At 36.8% G+C, this 19,800-nt stretch overlaps 1 protein-coding gene across 7 annotated transcripts in view; it reads left to right on the forward strand.

Annotated features, from left to right (window-relative positions):
* Positions 1-19,800, forward strand: part of PHKB (phosphorylase kinase regulatory subunit beta) — a 259,181-nt gene that overhangs the window by 177,393 nt on the left and 61,988 nt on the right. The gene's annotated exons all lie outside the window — the stretch shown is intronic.

Genomic DNA, 19,800 nt, shown 5'->3' on the forward strand with positions numbered 1-19,800 from the left:
GGTGATAAATGTCTTTGGGAGGATGCACTATGTATGGGTAGGCAAGGGGACAGATGCGATGGCATTATTATTGAAGGAAGTGGGGTCCCATGAAAGGCCCTGTGCTTAATGTCTTCTCCATTGCTGTGTCTCTATGACAGCACTGAGTAACTGACAGAGTTGTTCTTAGTACTTGGTGACATGTTGGGTGAAGGAATAATTTAAATTTTTTTACATTTAGTAGCTATGGATTCAGACTGTGTTGTATCAACAAAATAAGTGTTTGCAGGATCAGCAAGATTGATGTTGATTTGAGCAAACCCTCAAGTATTAAATGATACCAGTAATGAGGACTGTTAAAATGAAAATGTTGTAGATTATGGAAACTGCCTGAGGAGAGAGGGAATGAACCTGAGTGTGTGCCTGGGATTCCAAGCAGTTAACATTTATTTAACAAGAATAGCATCAGCACTTCCGGAATATATGCTTATGAAATCAAAAATGCTCCTTTTATTTAAAAAAAAAAAACATGCATATGCATATAACACACACACACACACACACACACACACACACACACACACAAACATAAATGCTTGTTTTAATGAGAGAATGAGAAAGCCAGCCAGGTCCATTAGATTCTATCACACTATTTCTCTGATTCTTTTGCTGCTCTTCAACAAAATATGTAATTACTCTGAATGGTTTATAGATGAGAAGCTATTTGGGAGACTTATAAATAAATGTTAAGATTTTCTCAAGAACATAAAATCCTTCTGTTAATATGTGTTAGAAATTTTTCACTGCCCTGTCGACTCCTGTGTAAGGTGAGGATTTGGCCTCATTACCACTCATGTCAGTACACTACAAGTATACATTCTGTACAGATTTGAGATACACAATTTCACTTGAAGAAATGGTAAAATAGAGAATACATTTAACTTCATATTACACAGTGCTGTGACTGAGCCATTTGAAGACTAGTATTTATCATTTATATAGCATTTCACATGTATGACCCACTTCTCTAGGGTAATGAAATCTCAAAGACTTTTCTTAGAAAATAAAGTAATAGGTCACAGATTTGAGTTGTGGGGACAGGAGCTAGAGAGCATAAAATCACATAGCTAACAAAATCAACAATTTGAACAGCTATTTCATGCTTGATACATATAATGAAGGCTGTGGGTTATGTGTAATTTTTGACATACAGTATACCTCCAACTCTTTCTTTCTTACTCAATGAAGCTTATCAGAGTACAAGTGAGTGAGAGTGGATTTTATGGAGAATTCACTCTATTTCTTATATTGAAAACATTTTCTAATGTTGCTACTAAATAATCTGTGCCATGCCTCCCAGGTGGAGCCACATTCCTACATACAAGACTTGCTATAGAGTAAGGACAAGGGCTTCTCTCCTGCAGCTTCATGGGGATCACATCTGTGCAGAGTTGCGTACAGTCCCTGAGAAGGAGATGTTTCAAGGATTAACAGCAGAAAATTGCTGGGAACCATCATGCCCCACCCTGGTTGCAGCTTGGTGATATATAAAATGGTGAGGTGTCAGGGCACCTGGGTGGCTCAGTTGGTTAAGTGACCAACCTTTGATTTCAGCTCAGGTCATGATCTCATGGTTTGTGAGTTTGAGCTCTGCATCAAACTCTGTGCTCACTGTACAGAGCCTACTTCAGATCCTCTGTCTCCCTCTTTCTGGACCTTTCCCTCTCCTGCTTTCTCTGTCTCTCTCAAAAATAAACATTAAAAAAAAATTTTTTTTAATAAAATAAAATGGTGAGGGGCCGTTGCCACTTTCTCAGCCATTTAAGGGGTAGCCAAGACCAGGCATGACCTTGTCCATTGCTGGGACTGTATGGCATGGACTGATGAAATAAAGAGGTCAGACATAGCCCTCTGCTTTGAAGGTTGATGTTAGAGACCTCTTGGTCATTATTGACCAGGTCAGACTTTGACCAGGTGCTTCAAACCCTGCCAAATGATGAAAAAAGTTAGAGAGGGAGTAGTAGAGTTCAGACAATTTCTGAAAATGAGAGAAATCCCTGACTTTGAAGGAAGATATATCAGGGGTCCCCATTTATCCTTTGCCTCAGTGATTCACTAGATGAACTCACAGGACTCAGAAGCTGTGATACTTACACTTATGGTTTATTACAGTGAAAGGATACAGGGTAAAATCAGCAGAGGAACACAGGGCAAGTCTTGAGGAAACCAGTCATAAGCTTCCCAGTGTTCATTCCCAGTGGAGTTATGTGAGACACAGTTACCCAGCAACAATGTGTAAAAGTTGCAAAGTGTTGCCAACCAACTGCTTAAGCTTGACTGTCCAGTTTTTACTGAGGGTCAGTCATGTAGGCATGTAGAACCTGCAGGTTTGACCTTGGCTATTCAAGCTCTAGCTCCCCAGAGGAAAAAAAAAAAAACAGATGTTCACCATAAATCACATTGTTAGCATAAACCACCTGGACAAACTGGAACAGGATGGCCCAGTGCCATAATTAAGCATGCAAAAACACTCTTCTCCGACAGGACATTCCAAGAAGCCAGCTTTCAAATATAGTTTTCTTGGGAATGTTCAGAGTTTGAACAGCCCAGGACTACTGAATCAACTCATTCCTTCACAGAAAGTTTATGGCAGAAGGAAGTTTCCAGAATCCAGTAAGCAGGGAGTGTGCCAGAACTGTAGAATTGTCTACTCCTTCAAGTATACATAGGGCTTTTGGCAAATTACAAACCTGAAACATTGAGGACTAAATTGAGAGCTGTTGATTTTTGTAGAAATACCATAATAGCAAACTAATTTCATGAAAGGGAAGTACTTTTCTACCTGTGTTTAAGACTGGGGTTGGAAAGGCACCTGGATGACTCCATTGGTTAAGCATCTTAGTCTTGATTTTGGCTCAGGTCATGATTTCATGGTCTGTGGGTTCAAGCGCTGTGTCGGACTCTGCACTGTCAGTGCAGAGCCTGGTTCGGAATCTCTCTCTCTCCCTGTCTCTCTGCCCCTTCTCTGCTCTCACTCTCTCTCTCAAAATAAATAAACTTAAAAACAAAAACAAAAACTTGGGTTGGAAAAACATGGTATCATCTGGGATGACCCTCCCCACTACTTGCTTACTAGTCAGAAATTGCTGTTTTCTTTTGCTGTTACTTAGAGAATAAAACAAATCCCCTTTTATAAGCAAGTTTAGAGGAGTAGAAAGAAAAGCATTGTAAACAATAGCATATATGCTTGATAGTATTGTGAGCTTTTGACAGCCCCTCCCCCAAAACCCCACCTTTTGGAGATCTTAGTATGTAAGTTCCCACAGGTCAGAGACCACGTTTAATTTATTTTTGTAGCTTCAGTATCATCATAATATCATAACACCTGTTATATAGAAGGTAGTCAATGTTTAACTTGATTGAGTGTGCTTGCAGGTATGTGTGGGAGGAAGGTGTGTCATGGGAAATAGTGGACTTCTCATGCAGATGTCTCTAATTTTAGATCTGTAATTAGATCTAATTAGAATCTAATTTAGATTCCTAATATGTAACCTTGAATTTCCAACTACTTAATGATCATCTCTCCACACAGATCTAGTATTTAAAACCCAGTATTTCTGGATGTATACTTGTTTCTTCTCATCCAGTTGTATACATTAAATATATACACCTTTTTGGATTGCAATCGTATATCAATGAGGTCGTTTAAAAATGAAACACATTTAGGGGCGCCTGGGTGGCTCAGTCAGTTGAGCGTCTGACTTTGGCTCAGGTCATGGTCTCGTGGTCTGTGAGTTCGAGCCCCGCGTCGGGCTCAGTGCTGACAGCTCAGAGCCTGGAGCCTGCTTCAGATTCTGGGCCTCCCTCTCTCTCTGCCCCTCCCCTGCTCATGCTCTGTCTCTCTCTCTCTCTCTGTCAAAAATAAACATTAAAAAAAAATTTTTTAATGAAACACATTTCTTTTTTTATGAATTAACTTTTTTAAGGTTTTAATTCTAGTTAGTTAACATACAATGTTATATTAGTTTCAGGTGTACAATATAGTGATTCAACACTTCCATACAACACCCAGTATTCATCACAAGTGCCCTCATTAATATCCATCACCAATTTAACCCATCCCCCCCATCTATGTGGTATTTTGTCCCTGGCTTTTTTCACTTCACATTATGTTTCCAAAGTTCTTCAATGTTGTAGCATGTGTCTGTACTTCATTCCTTTTTATGGTTGAATAATATTCCATAATATGGGTGTACCGCATTTTATTTACCTATTTATCTGGTGAATTCATCTAGTTACTAATGTTGTTGAGCATCTATTCATGTGTTTTTTTGGGAATTTGTATATATATCTTCTTTGGAGAAATGGCTCTTAAGATACTATGGTCATTCTTAACTTAGGTTATTTGTCTTTTTATTATTCTGTTTAAATGTTCTTTATTCTAGATATGAGTCCCTTATATGATTTGCAAATATTTTCTCCCATTCCATAGACTAGCAGTCTAATTTCTTGATTGTGTCATTTGAAGCACAGAAGTTTTTCATTTCATATATCTGTTTTTTGTTTTTTTGTTTTGGTTTTTTTTTTTTTGTTTTTGCTTCTGGTATCATATCTAAGAAGCCATCACCTAATCCAGGGTCATCAAGATTTATGCCTATGTTCACAAAAAAAAAAAAAAAAAAGCCTCCCATCAGGCTCACTGCTGTCTGAGCAGATCCTCTTTTCCCATCTCTCTTGCTGCCCCTCCCCTGCTCTCAACTCTCTCTCTCAAAAATAAACGTTAAAAAAAAAGATTTATGTCTGTTTTCTTCTAAGAATTTTATTGGTTTAGCTCTTACATTTAGGTCTCTGATACGTTTTGGGTTAATTTTTGTATGCCATGTGAGGTAGGCATCCAGTTTCATTCTTTGCATGTGGATATTCAGTCGTCATAGTGCCATTTGTTCAATTTCCAAACTGACTTTTAAAGTCTCTTTTATTACTGTGGTGCAATATACATTACCTAATATTTCTCATTTTAACCATTAATAATTGTACAGTTTAGTGGCATTGAATACATTTCAGTGTTGTGTAACCATCACTGCTATCTGTATTCAAAACTTTCTCATCATCCCTAACAAAACTCTGTGACCTTTAAATTATGATTCCCCCTTCTCCCCTCCCTCTAGTCCCTGGTAATCTCTATCCTACTTTCTGTCTCTATGAATTTACCTATTGGCACATCATATAAGATATGAGGAATAGTACAATATTTGCCTGTGTCTGGTTTATTTCACTAAGCATAATGTCCAAGGTTATTTTTGTGTTTCATTAATGTGGTGTTTCTCTTTTTTCCTGCTATTTATTTTGTCACAAACCCGATGATCTTCATTTATCTAATTACATATTGTATGATAGTCTGGTTATTCTCAGTATATTAAGTAGTCTCCTCCCCCCACCACCTCAACAAGAGGTGAGGAAGATGTGATTGGGAGCTTTGTCTCCCCAAGAGTAGATGTTCATTAAGCAGTTGTGATGCCCCAAATAGATGCAAACCAAGCAAATTAAATGTGAAAATTATTCAAATTGTCTGATAAAGAAACATTTGAAAGAAAATAATTTACCCCAAACTGTTAGTCTGTCCTTTATTCTTATAAATAGAGTGACCTTGTCTGCTTCACTTACCTTGCTTTCCTCTGCCACATTTGATTTGGAAAAGATAAATTATACAAAAGACCATATTATCCAGTCATCCCATAAATTACTCCCTGGAAACAGGTCTTATGGGTTTGGAAACTATGCCATTAAGCCTGCTTTCCTATGGTCCTTTTCATACTCCATATTACAACACTTGCCACACTATTATAGTTGTTGATTTACATGCCTTCCTGTCTGGCAGTGGTCCTCAGAATAGAGGATACATCATATTCTTCTTGGTCTTCTATCACTGTAGTTTGGTTTTGACAGGGCAAGAGAAAGGAAGTGAGAGAAATGAAAATAATCACTATTCTTTGTGCTCCTACTGTTTATAAGCACTGTTCAAATAATTTTATATGTATTATGTGTTATTTCAATAGTTTTGAAATAAATATTATCATACCAGTTTTATAGATAGATAATGTGAGTCTTAGAGAGGGTTAGTGTTTTTCCAAGGTCACACTTTTGTCAAGTAGCAGAACCAAAATGAAGGTGTTAACTGAAGAAGGAAAGGAGGAAGAGGTGTCAGGCATTTGGAAGCAATGATTTTCGTAATAGTGTAAAGGAATTAATAGAGGAAATAGCTTGTTTCCTCAGCAGCCTACCTCAGTATCACATCATGGAAAAATAGTTGCATCTGCCCCTCTAGGCCCTCTAGGCCTGTGGAAATGATCTGAAAATTAAGTACAAAATGTGGGCTCAAATACATTATATTTAACGTTTATAATTATTAAGGGGGTCTAAGTGTTACTTTTTTCTTCCCTGCTAGCATTAGGATGAGACCAAGTGCACAAGTCTAACCATTAGTAATTTTCCTAGGGATTTCCGTCTTTCTTATCTAAAGGAAAGTACTTTCAGGAGGCTAGCAAGCTTTCATTGTTCACACTGCAGTGCCTCTACCCTATTAATGTGAGATAATGACCATTTGTTTCCAGCCTTTGCTGCTCCTTCATATTTGGAAGAGGTCTGATTACTGCAGAAACTAAGCAGCTGACTATGTACATTTCACTGATTCAATATATTCTGCATTATAGTTGTCCACTGGGAATAAGGTAACTAGAGGACATCCATTTATAGCAACTGGGGGGTAGGTTTCTGGAGTTGTATAGCAAATGGACTTTACTTTGAAATGTGTGTTAATACTAATCAGAATACAAAATATTTCTGGTTAAATAGGAAAAATCACTTAATTCCTTTTGGCAGGATTTGCAGGATTCTATCTGAAACTAACATGTGTAACAGGTAATAGCATAAGACTAGCCAGGAGTTGGAGGGGGCAGAGATTCTTTTTTTTTTTTTTTTAAGCCAATTTGAGAAAAATTGATCTTTTTTCTTGAAATAGATGTGGAATTAAACAGAATTTTTATATAAGCAAGCCATTCTAATATCAAGAGTCACAGAAAACAGCATTATGATATGAAAATGTTATTTTAATATTCAAGAATATAAATAGATTTCTTTTTTAAAAAAGAAGTTTATTTATTTTGAGAGAAAGTACACACAAGCTGGGGAGGGACAGAGAGAGAAAGAGAGGGGGGCAGAGAGAGAATCCCAAGCAGGCTCTGCACTGTCAGCACAGAGCCCAACGCGGGGCTCAAACTCACAAACTGAGATCATAACCTAAGCTGAAATCAAGAGTTGGACGCTTAACTGATGGAGTCACCCAGCCACCCCTAAATAGGAGATTTCTTATTGCTGGACATTCTGCCTAGCAAAACAATGAAGAGCACAGCTTCTGGAAACACAATGTGTGGGTTTGAATCCAAGCTTGGGCAAGCTGATTAACCTCTGTGTACCTTAGTTTCATTACATGTAAAATCAGAATAGTACCTCATAGAGTTATGGTAAGGATTAGATGAGTTAATACAGATAAAGAGCTTAGAACAGTTCCTGGTTTATAGTTAAGAACTCAACAAATGTTAGCTATTTTATTTGCATTTTGGTAGTACCAATGTAGACATGGTAGTTAATTGAGGTACCCAGCAGTTAATTAAAAGAAAAGGTACAAGTTTATGTTACTATTAACATGGTTCATGGTGGAAAGTGAAACTATGAGAGCAGACAATTCTTGGAGAGCCAGACGTGAGGCTTAGTTTTTTGCCAGGGTATAGGGAGTACAGATGTTGGAATAAAGGGATGTTCAAAGAAAGGGCAGAACAAAGGAATCCAGCAAGAAGGTAAAACAGTGTCAATGGATGAGAAAATGTGGAGGATTTTGACTCTGAGACAACAATTCAAGAAGGCAGTCTACCTAGTTGGCTGGGAAGTATGGCACAGCACTGGCAGAAATTCAGGTGAGAGTCTTCAGACCTTGCATGGTTCACCAGCAGTGTGATCTGGGGAAGGTCTACTAACATATCTATATAGTTATGTTCTCTAGGTATAGTATAGGTATAGTTCTCTAGGTTATGTTCTATATAGTTCTATATAGAACTATATGTTCTAGAGGCGCCTGGGTGGCGCAGTCGGTTAAGCGTCCGACTTCAGCCAGGTCACGATCTCGCGGTCCGTGAGTTCCAGCCCCGCGTCAGGCTCTGGGCTGATGGCTCGGAGCCTGGAGCCTGTTTCCGATTCTGTGTCTCCCTCTCTCTCTCTGCCCCTCCCCCGTTCATGCTCTGTCTCTCTCTGTCCCAAAAATAAATAAAAAACGTTGAAAAAAAAAAAAAAAAAAGAACTATATGTTCTATATAGTTATGTTCTCTAGGTATAACTATAGGTATAGTTCTCTAATCTATAGAATTATTTGTCTGGGTTTGATTTGTAAATCTACTTCTAGCACTTCTGTTGCTGGCTTCCATGATCCTAGGTTGTTGGTAACCGTTGAGTGATTTTAGTGGATAGTGTGCCCAGAAGCCAGATTGTAGGGAGTTAAAGAGTGACTAAATGGTAGAAGACCATCTGTTCAGGAACTGAGTTTGCTCCAATCCACAAAAGGTTATAAGCCTCTCTTAATTTAGTAGACTCATTGTACAGCACTCCTACAATATGGACTTATACCTGCTTCTCTGTTTTATTCTTGTTTCATGTCTGTTCACAGTTTTTAGAGGTTTATTTATTAATCTTAGGTGATTTAAAGAAATTTTGCATGAGGTTCAGTTTTATTTGGTTCAGTTCATTCTAATGCTCACAAATAGTTTAACCAGATTTAGACATAATTTCTACTTAAAGGATTAAAAAAAAAAAAGAAACAAAACTATACTTCATTAGCTTGGCAAAGAAAGAAAGTATTTGTGTGGAACCAAAAAGCCAAATTTATCTACAAGCATGGGAATAAATTTGAGTACTGAACAGAAGTTCTTTGATTATCATAATAAAACAGAATAAAATAGTCAAGACATCAAAAATGCTTATGAAAGCCTAGCTTGCATATGCCACAGCTACACAAAGGTTCTCTTCAGGTAATACTGTCTGTAGTCTTTAAGGGAAATGAGTTTCCTATCAACTGGTATTTATACCAGAGGCAATGAAAATCAAATGCCTTGATCAAAAATATCCAGAACTGAAAAATGTTAAATTGGAAAAAAAAAAAAAAGCTCAAACACTTTTAATAGCATCATTCTAATTAACCCACTGAACTTAATAAAATTAAAAGTTCCAATAATAGACATGAGATATAATGAAATATTTCATCAACAAGATGAAGACTTCTTTAAGTTATGGCTGAAATGTAAAAGAGGAAAAACAGATCCAAGTAAAAAAGCAAGGCTTTTGGTCAAAAATAAAGATGTACAGGAATATTATGATCTAGTATTGTTTTAGTGAGCCTACTGCCGGTCTCAATTTATGCCCCTGCTCTAGTCCAACCTGCTGAGCCTAGCAATATTCCTAGTATTTTATTCTGAGAAAAAAAAATCTTATTTTTTCAAAAATATAAATAAATTTATGAACTTACCTGTGACTTTCCTACTCCCCTTTTTTCTTATTTTGAGTCTATTAAAATTTTAAACATCTATTGATTTTTGAATAAAAACTTAACCCTTTAGTCCTATTCTAACCACCTCTTATATAATGACCCATATTATGAGAAGCCACCCTCTTCTAAGCCAGAGGACTGGGCTTCAGGAGCCCCTACTTTCCCAAGGAGTGATGTTTACTCATGAGGTCCTGGGAGAGTTCCAGGTATTTTTGCCATCATACTGGTGAATAAAATAGGAGTATTTTTGGTCAGGTACTTGAAGCAGTATTTTACATTTATGGCATAATTATCATGAGAAAGCAGATCGTGTGTTGAAGCACCCTTAAGAGAACTCAGTTTCACATTTATCATTTTCAGTGACACCCAAGCTTTGAATCTGAGAAGTAGACTGGCACATTTAATATTCCAATTAAAATGGATTGATCTACTTTGACAGTCTTTGGAGAAAAGGCCAATATGAAAGGAATGATTTTTAGTCATAATAAGAGCTTATTTTCCAAGGTGCAGAAGTTCTAAATTTAGAGTGGAAGTCAGTACTTACTTACTAAATCATGTACATATTTATACAGATCTCAGTTACAAACATGTACACTTGTTGGTCTCTCATTTTTCAAATTCATGAAGAAAAGAGGGGACTCATATTTTGTTTTCCGAAAATGCAGGTGCATAAAATTTTGCACAAATTATCTTCCTGAAGATTAAAGAATGCCACATATATACATGATAAATTTTTAAGAAGGTGACATAGTATAGTGACTTTGCATTATATAGGCCCAGCTATAAAACCAGTCTCTTCTACTGATTAACTGTTGCCCTTGGACAATTTAATTAATCTCTCTAAGCCTCACTTTCCTCATCTATTAAGTAGTGATAACCATTTCTAACTTACGGTGGTCATATACGATAAAATAATAATGTATATAGAGCTCTTAACAAAATGCCTGACACATTATAAGAACTAAATGAATATTATGCTATTTTTATTTTACTCCAAATAATTTATTTTGTAAACAATATTACTTTATCTTTAATGAAAATAAAATCCTGAAATGAATCCTGAAAAGTCTGGAGGAAAACATTATATTTTCAACACTTTGGCTATAACTGTGCATAGTCTTTCTTTATTATGTGTTTACAGCCTTACTGGATATTCAGTTTTGTAGTCACTAACATTTATCCTAAGTTACTTTTCATACTATTTCTATAAAATATTATCTTAAATCCCTTTATGGTGGGTTTTTTTTTTTTTTGTTCATTTGGCTATACCAAGGTTTCCTTTACCTAACACCTAATAATTTCTATTCTAGATGTTTATCCTAATAAAAGCTGATTAAGATTCGATGTTTAGTGCAGCATTATAGCATTTTTAAAACTAGTGGTGTGGCTAACTTGCTATTCATTAAAAGGTCTCTACTTACTACTTTTCTGTTGCTATATGAAATATTTTATGTTCCGTAGTATTCATTAGCTAATGAAAATAAGACAAGAGATTATAAGGTAAAGCAATTTAAGTTTACAAGTGTAAATAAAAATCATAAAATCAAAAATCACTTTCCAAAAATGTTCCTTCCCTAAGACATACATGATCCAAACATATTGTTTTAGACCTTTGCTCAGATTTGAGAATGTTTTATTTATTAATCAAATGTGTCTGGATAAGCCATGAAGCTACCTATAACTCTGTAGCAAAGAGGAGTTGATTTCTTCTTGTTTCACTGATAAAGCTCAAAATCTGTGATTTTATGTTTTATATTTATATTTATATTTATTGCCTGTGCCTCACATACATGGTAGAATATTAAGAGAATTAGGAGAATATTAAGATTATCAAGAGTATCTTATTTAATTCCCTCATTTTATAGAACAGGGAAGGATTCAAAGAGAAATGACGTGTCTAAGGTCACAAAGTTACAGATCCAAACCTGGAACCCAGGGTTATTGAAGTGTAGCCAGGTGAGCCATGTACACCATGTTTACACTATGGCGTACATGGTTGTATGGTGGTGAATATGGTGGATACAGTGTGGTAAAAAATATACATTATTGCATGGTATTAAAAAATAAAACTATTTGGGGATGCTTATTAAAGATGATAAGGCAAACTTTATTCCAGACCATCACAGTATGTATGGGGACCATTGCAATGGTGTTTTACAATAGGAGAGAGAGAGTGCGCTCAATTCTAAATACAGCTTGAGCAAGTGGGAATTTATAGCTAAGGAGCAGGGTGGGGGGTCAGTGGATGGAAGTTACTAAGAGGAAACATCACAGGTAAGAAAGATTCTGGCTAAACCAACCAAACAGGGTTCTTGCTGAAGATAGGCCAGTGTTATCAGACATCATCACCTGAGGGATGGTGGAAGATGAGGAGCCTGATCAGATATCAAGGATTATCAGATATCATTAGCAGGCTTCTTGTAAAAACTATTTTACAAAGAAGCACATGGATGAGCCTAGGAAAAGTTTCAGGGGCCTGACTAAAATTTGGTTAAGCAGAGAATCCTTGTTATTCATGTATTATTTGTTAATTGTTTGTTAACTGTTAATCATTTATTATTAATGACATTTTTTTGTGTTCTCATCATCCCTTAATTATGACTTAGCTAGATTAGTTGGAAGCAGTATCTCTTATAGTATTGCATCTTCCATGCCAACAAGTAGCATATAGCTAGGCTAACAAATATTCATTTATCAGCCAGTTACTTAGCAGTAGTAATGTGAAATCAGAATGTAGTTTCTGCCATTCTTTTGCTTTCTCCTAATTTGGAACATTTTTCATTTTTTTGTTTTTTGAGTAGTCAGAGAGAGTTTGACTTTGTTGATTATCATCATATAGTAAAATAGTTCTTGTATACATTTTTACAATTTCTCTTAATTAAACACTATAGTTGGGCTACTTTTCAGAAGATACGATTCGAATTTGTGAAGAATTAGAAAGGATATAAAGGAAGCATTGGCCTCATTAAGTAAGGAACAATTTGAATATATTTTTTAGATTATATTCAACTTAGAAAAACTTAAAATTTGAGTATTTGACCTGTTAAATTCCTTTTATCTCTGTGCATGTCTCTAGTTGAGAGTATCCCTATATACATTCAAGCCAATGTTTTAATTTGGACCGGTTCTTTTTTAAATTTGGAATATAGTTCCATTTTAAAAATTAATCATATATAGGTAGGGTTTTTTGTTTTTTTTGAAAGAGAGGAAGCTAGTAAGTGAGCAGGGGAGGGGCAGAGAGAATCTTAAGCAGGCTCCACACCCTGCATGGAGCCTGACATGGGGCTTGATCTCACAGCTACACCCAAGCACCCCTATATATTGATAGTTTTGATTTGGTGTAGATACAACTTAATTGTCCATTGCCTGTTTCAGATTGCATTATCCTGTTGCATACCATACTTTTTAAGAAAATAATTGAATTAGAAATGTCAGAATATAAGGCCCAAGAAATGTATCTTTTTTTAGTTTAAATTTATTTATTTATTTATTTTGAGAGAGATGGAGACAACACAAGTGGGGGAGGGGCAGAAAGAGAAGGAGAGACAAAATCCCAAGCAAGCTTTGTACTGTCAGCACAGTGCCTGATGCAGGGTTCGCACACACAAAACCATGAGACCATAATCTGAGCTGAAACCAAGAGTTGATACTGAACTGAGCCACCCAGGCGTCCCAGAAATGTATATTTTGAAAATCACTTTCAGAAGCTAGGAGAAGGCAATATTCATATAATACATATAATTTTCATATAATTTAATAATTTTCATAAATGTCATGAACTTTAATGGGAAAGTCTTTATATTTTATTTTTCTCCTTATTTATTTTTGTGACCATCTTATTATTTTCATCAGTCTTATTTAAAACATCTTCCATAGTGAGAGCCTATAGTCAGGAGAGCCAGATGCTTTATGAAGAGGAATTTTAAGGGACACTGTGGCATGGTCAGATAATTGACACTGATTATGACTCTTCTAATCATATTATTAATTAGAGACTGAAGAAACTAATAAAGTCAGCCCAAGATATGAGTTAAATATGGGAATGAAGAGTGAATAATCCTATATAGTAGAGCATGATCCTTTCCTGTTGCCCTAGGTCAAAATTGTTAAAAGTGGGAGATAAGAGTTTTAAGTTCTAAGAAGTGTTTATAAACATAAAGATTAAAACTAGACTAATGGATTCTAGTATATGCTGAGATCCTTGCTGCTAATTCTGAAGTGAACTATTCTTCTGAATCCCAGAAGTCTAAGAAAAAACCCCATTCCAGGCATTAAGTCACCCAACTTTTCCCCCCTCAACCTTTAACCTGTTCTGTGTTGATATCCATTCTTCTATATTTCAACCTTTTTCTACTTATTTCTTCTTCTGAATCTATAAGCATGTTTTATTGTCTCTTGACCTAAAAAAATATTTCCTCAACTATGTCTCTTTTTTTTTAATGTTTTTTATTTGTTTTTGAGAGAGAAAGAGACAGAGTATGAGTGGGAGTGGGGCAGAGAGAGAGGAAGACTCAGAATCCATGAAGCAGGCTCCAGGCTCTAAGCTGTCAGCACAGAGCCCGATGCAGGGTTCAAACTCATGTACCACAATATCATGACCTGAGCCAAAGCCAGATGGTTAACTGAGCCACCCAGGTGCCCCCCCCCCCACTTTTTTATGTTTTTAATTTATTTTTGAGAGAGAAAGAGACAGAGTATGAGCAGGGGAGGGGCAGAGAGAGAGAACTGTGCCTCTGACTTCCCTTGTCTCCTTCCATTCAGACATTGTGGGAAAGTACTTGCCACCATCTCCTGTTTTCTCAACTCCCAGTCACTCATTGTACAGGATCAGGCTGCTTATACCACCACTACACTAAAACCACATGCAAAAGGTTACTAATTACCTTCTAATTGATATATCCAATGATCTCTTTTCAGATTTAACTCTGTTTGCCCCCAAGACATTCAACACCATTGAATACTCCCTCTTTCTTTTAAACTCTATAAAAGTATAGAAGTGCTTTTGATTTCTCTCTGCTTATGTGACTACTTCTCCCCTTCCAAATCCAGTCCTGCCAATTCTATTTCCTAAATGTTCTTGAAATCTTTCCATTTGCTCCTTCATTCCCATTGCTATAGCCATGTCACCATCATCTCTCAACTACAGCCTGCAGCTAACCTCCTTGTGTCTACCCTGCCATCTTCAAACCATGTCTATATGGTAGCCATCATAATATAAGTTAATATAGATAAAATGCTTGGGCAGGATCTGGCCTATATAGTATGTTCAATATATGTATTTAATACTATTATCCTAAAAATGTAAATTCCATTCCCTTTTTTTTGTTTGAAACCCTTTCACTAGTTTTTCATTCCACTTGGTTGAAAACTGAATACCTTGTTGACTCAGTAAGCCCTGCTAGGCCTGACTTCCACCTTAATCTCTTATCATTCTTTTGCTTGCCTGCTTTGTTCCAAACATTCTCCTCTCAGTTCCTCAAATCTTTCAAGTGTTTCCATCTCAAGGCCTTTGCACACGCTATTCCTTCTGCCTGAAGTGCTCATTACCACATCTTGTTCCTTTTTTGTTACTGAATTCAGTCTCAAATTTAATGACACCCCCTAAGGGGATTATTTTCTGATCATCAATCTAAAGTAGCTCCTATCGTCAGTCACTCTATTATATTACCCTTTACATTTATCCTGGCATTTATCATCGTTTTTTATTATTTAATAATTTATACATTTTATTTATTTTTTAATTTTTTCTCCACCACTGAAATGTAAGTTTCATGAGAGAAGGACTTTGTCTTATTTGTCTGATACATAATAGAAGATAAATATTTACTAAATAAATTCATCAATGGTAAGTTTTTATCTTTTAAGAACAAACACCTCAGATACCTTTACTATAAATTTCTTCTCCTTTCTCTAAGGCTAAATTAGATGCTCCCTCTTTTGCCCTCAGAGCAACCTTTAAGAGCACACTGTATTTAGTATCCTACTGAACTCCATGTATAGTTTGTCTTTTCTGTTATATGGGAACTTCATGAAGGTTAGTGTTTCTTCATCCATCTTTCTGCCATCCCTGGTGCCTGCCATGATGTCTGGATGAATGAACGAATGAGAAAACCCTTTAAGGCAGGAGCATTCCTAGTACACAACACTGTTGAATTGTGCTAAATAGCAATGGAAGACATTTAGGTTTACTCTGCTAAGAGTGATCGTTGAGTGTCTCCTCCATAGTCAGGTACTTACTGAGAATCCACACGAGAAACATTTTGGCCTCAACCAGTGAAGACAGCTGTATATAGTTAAAGGCTTGCTGGATTCCTCTGTCGCTGTTTGATCTCTAATGCAGTGGCTATTAATCTTGCCACACTTTCTCCCTTGCACTGTCTTACCAGCCCAAACTTCTTGTCCTTGGGATGAGTATATAATGCCGAAAGACAAAGTAGCACAGGTTTTTATATTCCTCTCCCTTTAAACCACGCTTCTTAGGTGGCTTTCACACTGCAGTAACTGCATATGTCCATTCATTTCCACTCCTACGTGGAATCGCGTGTTTGACATTTCCCTAGCATACTGACATGTTGACTGTACAGACGGTAAGATGAAGCAGTCTGACATAGTAGAGAGAACTTTGGACCAAATCAGTTCAGAGACCTGGATTCTGCTGCTGGGTCTGCCATTTCCTCTGTCTGGGCCCCAGTGTGCGTATCCATCAAGTGGATTACTGATTTTTATCAAGGAAACCTGTTTCACACAAAATCTTAGGCAGAATCTCAGCATATACAGTTCAAAGTTATGCTGCTCTATGTTAATTATACTGGAATTAAAATAAAAAAAAACAGAAAACAACAGCAACAAAAAAAATAGTACTGCTCTGTCTGAAGTGGAGTCCTGACACCTCGTCTTTCTCATAGACATCCTCATACCTTTTTCATTACCCACTTCCCAAGTCCCAGGTGATAAAAATCTGACATTTTCAGCTCACACAACAGGTAACTAATCTACTCAGTATACCCAAAGGGAAAAACCAAAGCAAGTTTGATTGCTATATACTTGCTTCCTTTCCCTCCATGAATCCAAATAGGGGGTTTCCTTTTGTCAACCATATAGAGGCCTTTCATTGGTGGTAACTGAGGACCTGAGGCCCTTTGAAACAACAGAAACCCTGAGAGGAAAATGAGTAGCGTTTTGAAGACTATGCTTCCCCCTTCTGCCTCTGCCTCCCCTGTCTCACTTCATCTTACCAGTCTTTCCTGATGCTGTGTTTCTAGAAGTTCTTATAATATGTTCTTCCCTCTGGTTGTGATTAAAGCTGTATGAACACCATGAGTCAGCCTTTCTCCACCTGGGTCGAGTAGTCATTTTAGCGTTGTTTCCAAGAAGTAGCAAGATCTTTCACACTGTCATTTCTTTAAGATAAAAATATAGAAACATCCTGTTATAGCAAGTGCTTACAGAGGAATGAAAACAGTTTTACAAATCAATTCATTGTGACAAAGTGATGATCAGTATTCTCTTCCAAGATAATTGCACTCATTGAATGTCCTGCTGTCAAAAGACATTGTCTAATTTATTCATTCCAGCATTTGAACCTATGTGTCTGAGGTCTGGGAATACTTTTTAAAATTAATTTGTTTTCCTCTTAAATAGGAAGCTTATATTATCAGTAATGCAGCATATAAATACAAGGATCCTACAGGGCCATTTTTTTCCCTGGCCAGCTCTACTCTTAAGCTGAGGTTAGCTTTTTAACCATGCTTGATGTTGTTATTCCTCAGGTATTTCTACTTATCTTTTCTCTGCTTCCCTATTAGTTTTCTCCATGTTGCTGCTTTGGCTTGGTTGGAAATGTCAGAACAAGATGCCAATGTGTTCCAGTCAGGATGTGCCTGTGTTCAAACTGCTGTATCCTGTTACTTGGCTCCTACAGGAAAAATACTGCGGTTGCAGTGTCTCCAGTTGGAATTGAGATGTATAAAGCATCTGCTTGGTTTCTTCAGCTAATGAGGTTTTGCTGAAAAATGAATGTAATGAAAAAATGCTGGCTATTGGCAGGACCTACTGAGGAAGGCTAATGAGCATAAATGAGTTTCTGTAAGGCCCCAAAAGCAGAGGCATAGAATGTTTCAAGTGCACTACCCTTGAGGCAAGACCAGCCTTGGATGAGGTGTGACCCATTTATTTGTTGGCTTCTTTTTTATTTCCTTCTCTCCCTCCTCCCTTGCTCTTCTCTCAATAAAAGACCCATTCAAGCCAACCACAATAGATGATTTTATGCAGCATAAGGCATTTAAAAAATAAAGCTTAGACTAGGGTTCAATACAATGTTCCAAAAGTAAGAATTATGAATTCTACATACTGTTATACATTATTTAATAGAAGAGATAATTTTTAAATTTAATTGCCAAGAATGTAACAATTATATGCTATCTTAAGAGACTCTTAAAAACTGAGAACAAGCTGAGGGTTGATGGGGGGTGGGAGGGAGGGGTGGGTGGGTGATGGGTATTGAGGAGGGCACCTTTTGGGATGAGCACTGGGTGTTGTATGGAAACCAATTTGACAATAAATTTCATATATTGAAAAAAAAAGAATTATATGCTATCAAAAAGCAAATTAAAAATAGGTATTTTTTAAACAACAGTTGGAATTGAGTTTTCTTAAAACCTGATCTCAAATGGATGAAGAATGGACTGTTGGGTCACAATGGCTTTTGCTTGCCACTCTGCCCCCCATGATTGTAACACATTTCTGCAACCACGTGATGGTTAATTTTATGTGTCAGCTTGACTGGCACACACCATGCCAAATATCTGGTCAGACATTCTGGATGAGGGTGAGAGTATTTGGGGACAAGATTAACATTTAACTCAGACTAAACAAGTCAGATTGCTTTCCCTAATGTGGGCAGACTTCATCCATGTAAGCCTGAATAGAACACAGAGGCTGACCCTTCCATGAGTAAGAGAGGAATCTCCCTGCCTGATGGCCTTGAAACTGGGACATCAGCTTTTTTCCTACCTCTGGATTTGAACTCAGTATTGAGCCTCCTGGCCTGCAGATGAACTATACTATCAATTCTCCTGGGACTTGCACTGCAGATCTGGGAACTTACCAGACATCATAATTACCTGAACCAACACTTTCTTTTAAAATTTTTTATTTTAATTTTTTAAGTGTTTATTTATTTTATTTTTTGAGAGAGAGAGAGCACGTGCAAGTGGGGGAGGAGCAGAGAGAGAGGGAGAAAGAGAATCCGAAGCAGGCTCCAGGCTCTTAGCTGTCAGCGCAGAGCCTGACATAGGGCTCGAACCCACGAACCGTGAGATCATTACCTGAGCCGAAGTCGGATACACCCAGGCATCCCCTGAACCAGTTCTTAATAGTGAATCTTTTTCTGCTCTTTACACAGACACACACTCTATCATTTCTGCTTTCTGGAGAACCCAGACTACTGCAAACCACAATAGCAGTCAGCATATAATCTATGAAATATATACTATGACATGTACCATATTGACTTTGGACATAGACATACCTGCAGTCAGGTTTAAGCTCTACCACTGGCTAGACATATGACCTTTGACAAATTATTTCACCTTTCTCCATATCAATTTCCTGATCTTTAAATATGGGAATTCTTTTGACACTATATAACATAGTTCTTAAATAATACATAGCAGGCTATCAAGATATACTAGTTTTTTGACATTCTAAACTGGACTTCAAAACAAATATAACCAATAAAATAATAATATAAATCTTATTAATAATTTTAATAAATCATGTTATTTCCATGAATGAGTTGTGCAGGCATACCTCAGAGATATTGTGGGTTTGGCTTCAGACTACTGCAATAAACCAAATATCTCAGCAACAAGTCAAATGAAATTTTGGTTTCCCAGTGCACATAAAAGTTATGTTTACCTATACTGTAGTCTGTTTAGTGTACAATAGCATTATGTCTAAAACAACACTGAATATACCTGAATTAAAAAATACTTTATTGCTGAAAAATGATAATTAGCAGCTGAGCTTTTAGCAAATCGTAATCTTTTTGCTGATGAAGAGTCTTGCCTTGATCATGATGGTTGCTGCCTGATCAGGGCGGTGGTTGCTGAAGGTTGGGGTGACTGTGGCTATTTCTTAAACTAAGACAATAATGAAGCTTGCCACATTGATTGATTCTTTCATAATGGTTTCTCTGTAACATGTGATGCTGTTTGGTAGCATTTTACCCA

Source organism: Panthera leo, chromosome E2, assembly GCF_018350215.1.
Source record: "Panthera leo isolate Ple1 chromosome E2, P.leo_Ple1_pat1.1, whole genome shotgun sequence".
Taxonomy (NCBI): Eukaryota; Metazoa; Chordata; class Mammalia; order Carnivora; family Felidae; genus Panthera; species Panthera leo.